Below are 8,185 nucleotides of genomic sequence, written 5' to 3' on the forward strand. Positions count from 1 at the left end.
GCATGAATGGGTAGAAAACTTGCCTATAGGATTTAACTGCCTTGTTTGCAATTCATTTGATGTGTTCCTATTATACACTCATAGAAATCATCCCTATAGGAAATCACACACTTCAGTCAACCTGTTTAATACATGTACACCAGTCAAAGCATGTTAGTTTAAGTATTTGCTATACTTGTTTCCATGTCCACTATTGAGCACATTTGGACAGCATGCCTATAGGATGCAACGACACATGCTTTGCCAATCTAGATACCATGTCTATACGTCTACAATCAATCAATCACTCAATCGCCTCTATTGCTTTTAGTATACTACTCATCTATATATCATGACTATAGGATCTTAATCAACTAATTAATTACTTCGTTGATTCATCATATTGCCACACTTAGATGACATGTCTATAGGGATAAAGTATTATATAATCGGATTCCATTATCAACTTTTAGAAATCCTATCTATAGGATACCGTCACCCATTTAAGAAACATATTTATACAATCGGCATCGTTAACCCTGGGCTTTCGAACGGTCTTACTGCCTCATTACACGAACAATGTAGATGTCATGCCTATCGATTTGTAATACCTTTAAACTGCAAATTCATTAGTCTAAAGCTGCAATGTTGCATGTACAATGCTGGAAATCAGAATCACATAGAAACCATGCTTATATGACTTAATGAATCTGATGCGTCCTAATTCTAAAACTGTCTACTGCCTAATCTGCCCACGTGCATTTGCTGTTTATGTGTGGAGGTTAACTTGAGCCCTTTATTTCTTCTATGTGAGGTCCTATATGTTTTGAATGTGCACTAGTTTTTATCATTTTTAGCATCCTAAGTAGAGTCTAGAACCACCCAAATAATAGGTCCAATGCCTCCTGGACCATAGATACGGGACGGGTAGTGCACGCATAGGGTACGACTTAGAATTGAATTAGAGCGCCTAAGTAAACAACTTTAACATAGTAATCGGGTAGCAGGAGATGATAGTTTGTGCCCACTGAATAATATGAGTAATTCCCCATCTAGAGGGAGTTGCGAAGTATTATTGATGTTGCACGGGGTGATCCTTTAGGCTATAAAACTTAGGACCCCCTCATTTATATGTTTATTGTTCACACTTAATCACTGAATATAGAATAATTAAGTTGTACCTTGTAGCCTCTAAAGATTCATATTGATTATCTATATCGTTTAATTGTTGCCCGATTTTCTTTGCACTTGTTCATAATAGAACCTTTAAATTCCTTGTCTTCCCTCACTTATATGATCACTTAGGACAATTGTAATCTGATAATCCCACATAGTGTAAACTTCGGTCGGGACCCACAGTTGTGGATGTCGAGGAGTGCCTAACACCTTCTCTTTGAGGTAATTTAAGCCCTTACCCCATCTTTGGTAATGTTGACTAGTTAAAACAGTTCTATTTGCAAATAGGTACCCTAACACATCTTACAATCATTAGGTAGCGACTCTTCTCTTTTAACACACATTGAAAAGAGTTGTCATACGTCGAAACCCTCTTTTGCGAGAAAACGGAGCACGACAATATGGCGACTCTGTTGGGGATTTACAGTTAGGATCTTACCATAACGAAGTTGACTTATGTGAATTAGTTGATGACATGTACATTCTTTCCTTTATTTTCCCTTATTTGTTTAAATTGCTATGACATGCATATCCCCTCCCCTAATTTACCTTTATTTTCTATGACATGCACATCCTTTCTTTGTTGTTTTCATCTTTTTTTTAAGACTGCTATATCATGTCTCTCCCATCCCTATCTCCCTATTTTTTCATTTAATTACGTTCTCGCATATTTTCATGAGTTAAACTGACTTCTCCTTTTTTCATTCCCTTTTTCTTTTCTTTCTCCTATTTATATTGTTTACTGTTTTTACGCACTTTTATCATGTAAATATTTGGCAACGTGTTACTATTTTTGCATAAAGCATGCTCCCAATATCATACTCAACTCGTGCTTATTATCAACATATCCGCGCTTGATGAGTGTCCACGCCTTCCCTAAAATCACCCTTTTAAACCGAAAAAGCTTATTTGCGGTAGACTAGTCGATCAGCGGTGCAGTCGATGGTCTCGTGCTTTTCCTTTCAAGTTGTCCACTTGAGAGTACCAGTCTAGACCTTTCTAGAAACCACACTCTGATTTGAAATGTACATGCATCATGCTAAACCTAGTACGGATTGAGATGTCATTGACGTATCAACCCGCTTAGATGAACCTTGTCCAGAGTCTAATGGGATTTCCATAGTCCCAAAGGACACCATCATATTATGTGCATTACTTGGAGAAAACATGCCAACATGTTGATCATTATTGCGTAAATAGTCAAATCTGGAGCGGGAAAGGGCTAACTTTTATTTGTTTGCAGAAAATAAAGCACAAAATTACCAAGTTGGACATGGTCTAGAATATCCCGCCTTTGCTAATTGACTGGTGGAACGACCTTGCACCCTGTGACAGAAACCATGTGAGGAGAGTACTGGGTAACCTGCCATCTTTGTTGAACATTCAACCAAATAGAGGATTGATCGAGGCTGCTACCATGTTCTGGGATGAGAAGAGAGCTGTTTTCCGATTTGGAAATATAGAAATGACTCCTCTCCTGGAAGAAATAGGGGGCTTCGCCAAGTTACCATAGGATAGTCCAGGACTATTGTTGCAAGAAAATCGCACTCCACGTGATTTTCTCTATGAGCGGTATGGGCATAGGAAATCATACTGCCTTCATCATGAGGAGCTAGCCATTACCTTTTTGGGATGGGTGCACCGCCGGGTATATGCCTTCATAGTCTGTTTCTTGGGTTTGTTGATCTTTTGAAAGCAAGGGGAAAGACTCATACTCGCTTAGCCATGGTCGCCAGGACCTTAATGGAGGGTATCGAGGGGCAGAAATACACTATCATCCTGATGATCTTAGCTGAAATGTATCGTGCTCTGGATTGGTGCAAGCATGGGTTTGGACACTTCGACGGTTGTAATCTCTTTCTACAAGTTTGGCTGCTGGAACACTTTCAGAGGGGTTATTATTGCCAGGAGCTTCTACGAAGGCCACTAAACGACTACATAGCCAGTCATCATCCAAAGAAGATGACATTCATTTCAAGCAGGTTCGCAAAGCCTGGAAATGCTATAGGCTTGGTGCATTTCTTCAGCAATCTAACAAACGAGCAAGTGCATTGGATGTTTGAATGGTTTCTTAGTAGTGAGTTCATCATCAGGTCCAAAGGAACCACTCACTTAGTACTAATTGGGCAGCGAGGCATCTACCCTTATGCTCCTATAAGGGTAATAAGGCAAGCTGGGAGAAACAAGTCATACCTCAGATTTCCAACATGGTTCAGTATAAAGCAGATTTCAAAGGATATGTCATCCCATTCAAGTTTGAAGCCCAACACATATGGAACCAAAAGATCATCATGGAGGGAGAGACTATTGAGCCATACATGTTATCACGTCGGTCATATGTACTACTATCTCTCATGGTTGGAGGACGACATAGTTGGGGACGTCAAACCGGGAGTCAATTTGAAAGATAGGATCATAGATGAGGTGGCTGAGGCACAAGTAAAGTATAAGAGGCTACGAAAAAGAGTGTCCGAATCTGAAGCTAAGCACTTAGAGCAGCATAAGGTGGATATGGAGGAGATCAGAGAATGGAAGGAGATTGCAGATAAGTCAACAGAGAGATTGGAACATCTAGAGCAAGGACTGATGGAGCTAGAGGGAATATAAGAAAGCGGCTTTAAGATTGTCAAGGCATGGATCCTGGTGAAGGAGGGAAGTTGGCAATGGCGTACTTGATACTCGACATGCGCGATCTTGGAAACGTGATTGATGGAGTCAAGAGAACCAAGCATGGAGAAGGTCCTTTAGGGACCAAGTAGACTAGGATATAATGTTCTTTACTGCTTTCTAGATTAGATTAGATTTCAATGTAATAAGGCTTAATGCCATTAGTAATTTTATAATTATTATTTTCGATTTAGTGAAAGATTGATTTGGCTTATTTTCGCATTAATGGAATGAGGCAAATGTTGGCATGAATTTTCTCCAAGTCTATGTGTCTCTTAGGCCTACCTCAGACACAATGAGGTCCCCACATTCGGACGTGAATTATTGACCTTATATGATACATGCTTAAATATCGTAAACACTCTTTTACTTCGTCTTACTAACTTGGTTACCTTTTGTTCTTTTTCATTTTTTAGATTACTCCCATTCCCAAAGGTTGGTTCATGCATTCCGGCATCATCAGCTTACCACACCAGATCCAGAGGTCCTCTACCTCCTCTTCGACCTAGCGACCCGAAAAGCAAAGGCAAAGGCAAAGAGAAGATGGGCGATCTAAGTGGTAATCGAAAAGACAATGCTATCATGGTAGAGAATGTTGAAACCTCAGACATAAAAAGTACGCCAGGATAGAATGAGTTGGTCCTACGTTTGGAACAGAAAATCTTGGAGCTACAGGGTGAGCTTGAGCAGGTTCGAAATCTAGCAAACCTCTCCCTTACTCTCAATGTCCCTGACATCAACCAACAAAACACAACCACTCAAACACCACCGCAAAACACCCAGAACCAAAATCCACCACCCATAGCTCCACAAAATCCTCCTGCAATGCACCAATATCACAATTCCACACCTACTCAAAAACTGTAACCCGCCACCAGTGCAAACCCCTCAACAACACCACCATCATCCAACCCAGGATCCATAAACCACCATTTATCACACTCCTTAAAATGCACCACAACTTACCTCTCATCCCCCGAAAACTTCAATTAATGATCACCCAAATACCCAAATTTTGGGAAGTCATCAAGGCAACCCGATATACATGGAAACCTTACCCCATACCCCGCAACAGACCCTATACATACCTGAGCAAACCGAGAAGGACCTGCTTATTCGAAACATGGCAGAAGAACTCAAGAAACTGACAGGAAGAGTCCAGTGTGTTGAAGGCGGGAAGGGTGTTGATGGTTTGAATTATGAGGACTTGTGTATCCAGCCGGATATAGAACTGTCGGAGGGTTACAAAGCTCCCAAGTTTGAGAGGTTTGATGGCACTGTGATCCTAAGGTACATCTGAGAACCTACTGTGACAAGCTTGCGGGAGTGGGTAAGAATGAGAAAATACACATGAAACTGTTCATGCAAAGTCTTACAGGAGACGAATTATCTTGGTACAACAGCCAGAATACGAAGAAGGGGTCAATACAGAGAACGTGCCAGATGTTTTCTATATCCAGGACCTTAAGAAGAAGATGACAGAAACCTTCCATGAGTATGCTACTCATTGGAGATCATAGGCTACCAAGGTAAGGCCACCACTTGAAGAAGAACAAATGAATAAGTTCTTTATTAGAGCTCAGGATCCACAGTATTACGAAATGTTGATGGTCATCGAGAGTCACAAGTTCTCAGACATCATCAAGTTAGGGGAAATGATAGAATAAGGAATCAAGAGCGGAATGGTGACCAATTTCGAGGCACTGCAAGCCACAAACAAAGCCTTTTAATCATGAGGTATCTCGAAGAAGAAAGAAGTGGGTTCCATGATGGTATCCCAGGGCCCTAAGTCTCCCCTTACATACCAAACACCTCCACCCACATATCAACCCTCACCTCCAAAATACCAATATCCGGCCACAACCGACCATACATATAATACCCAACCTACATATTACCATTCATTTCCACCCACCCTCCAAAACTACCCAAAGCCACGGCCAAACTTTGATCGCAGAGCTCCTTGACAATACACCCCAATCACTAAACCTATAGCCCAATTGTATGAGAGACAAAAGGCCGCTGGATACGTCACCCCTATTTCTGCTCATGCTGGTGATAACCCTTCCCAGTGGGTTAACCCAACAAAACTTGTGCCTATCATTCAGGCATGAAGGGTCATACCATTGAGGAATGCCACATGTTGAAGGACAAGATTTGTACACTGATCGACACCAAGGTTATACAAGCAAAGGAAGCCACGCCAAATGTCCATAATAACACTCTCCCGGATCAAAGGGGCAAGGGAGTAAATGTGATAGAAATTGATAAGGAATGGGATCAGGAGGGATCCATCTGACGTATTTGAGAGGGGGTGCTCCTAAAATATCTCCTGTCACCCTCTCACTGATTGTGGTGCAAACCCAGGCACCATTTGAGGTCGAGGTAGCTAGGCCTTTCACTATGATGGTAGCTCAATGTCGTCTTATAAGTATGATGCCGTCCCATTGGATTATGTGGTGAAGGAAAGAAGAAAAGGAAAAGCCAAGATGGAAGAGACAGGTGGTGCTCAAGGAATGACCAGACCTGGCAGAGTTACACCTGAGAATCTTGGAGGAACAAGCAAAGAAGCTACATCTAAGCCGCCCGTCACTGATACAAGCACCAATGATCTTTGGAGAAAGGTACAAGCAAGGGAGTACTCTGTTGTTGGTCACCTGAACAAAACTCCCACCCAGATATCCATCTTGTCACTATTGCAAAATTCAGATGTGCACAAGAATGCCTTGATGAAAGTATTAAGTAAAGCTTATGTGTCCGCCGTTATCACTAGTGGGGAGATAGCTAACATGGTAGGATAGGTACTGGAGAGTCACAAAATTATTTTACACGAAGATGAGTTACCGCCAGAAGGGTTAAGTCACAACAAAGCATTGTACATCACTGTGCAATTTGAAGACAAGTTCATTGCTAGGGTCCTGATAGATGGAGGTTCGATCCTAAACATATGCCCACTGACCACTCTAAAAAGACTGGGTAAAGGCCTGCATGAGATACGGATGGGAAGCATGAATGTGAAAGCATTGATAGATCTAAGAGAGCCATTATTGGAGAAATTAACCTTGATCTGTAGATAGGCCTGACTTGGTTTGATGTTGAATTCCAAGTGCTAGACATATCCGCCACCTACAACTTGTTATTTTGACGATCATGGATACACGCAGCTGGGGAAGTCACTTATACTCTACACTAGGATGTAAAGTTCGAGTGGAACCATCAAGAGTTGATTATCCATGGAGATGGAAGCAACCCTATCTACACCAACTAAACTATGCCAGTTATCGAGAACAGGAGGAAATTTGGGAGGAGAAACATACCACCGTATTGAGTGAGTAAATGCAATTGAGAAGGATCGATTGTGGAGCAACAAGATAGAAAGCATACTAATATGGTTAGGGTATGAACCAGGCAAGGGTCTTGGCCGAAAGCTTCAGGGGATCACAGAACCCATACGACCGCAATATCATGGCACAACCTTTGGTGTCGGGTATGAATATACTATGCAAGAATACCAGGATTGGACACCGCCATGGCGTACCGATTACTACCCATTGGAACAACCCATACCACCGTTGCACCAGACATTTTGCTAGACTGATGTAATCTGGGGATCCGAGGAAGATGAGGTTTTAGCCGGCATGAGGAAGCTATTCTTGGACGAGGAAAATATGGTATGCAGTGCAATTTTAGAGGAGGAGGAGGAAGACCTCACCATTCAGACTGTGGGAGAAGGAGTAGTTCTCAAGAACTGGACTGCTGCACCATCCCAGGCTCGCCAAGTACCTAAGTAGCCTTGGCAGAATTAGCATGATTTATTTTTTAAAAACAAATTGAGCATTTAAGACATTTTCAGTGCTTTTTTTTTGAAATAATTACTCGAGCCATCAGGTCGTACTTGTTTAAAATTTTAAGTTTTATTAAATGCATTATTGCTTTTCATTTATTTATTATTATCTTTCTACATTCTTTTCAGCATATCTATTACATATCCTAATGAACCTACGACTGTGACATGTAATGAGACAACGCAACATACGGAAAGTGATTTGGAAGACTTGAAACATGATTTATAATACCTGAGGAAATTGTCAAAGAAGTAGAGAATTTTGAGAACAAACCGAAGTCCAATTAGGAAAAATATGAGGCAGTTAACTTAAGAGATTCTAAAATGGTCAAAGAAACTCACATAAGCATTCATCTATTACCGTCAGAGAAGGAAGAGTACAACCGGTTTTTAAAAGAATATGAGGATATTTTCGCATAGTCCTATGATGACATGACTGGTTTAACTACATCCATAGTGGCTCACAAGCTACCTACTAACCCCATGTGTCCGCCGGTAAAATAGAAGCTCAGGAAATTT

Source organism: Nicotiana tabacum, chromosome 9 (assembly GCF_000715075.1).
Source record: "Nicotiana tabacum cultivar K326 chromosome 9, ASM71507v2, whole genome shotgun sequence".
NCBI classification, from domain to species: domain Eukaryota; kingdom Viridiplantae; phylum Streptophyta; class Magnoliopsida; order Solanales; family Solanaceae; genus Nicotiana; species Nicotiana tabacum.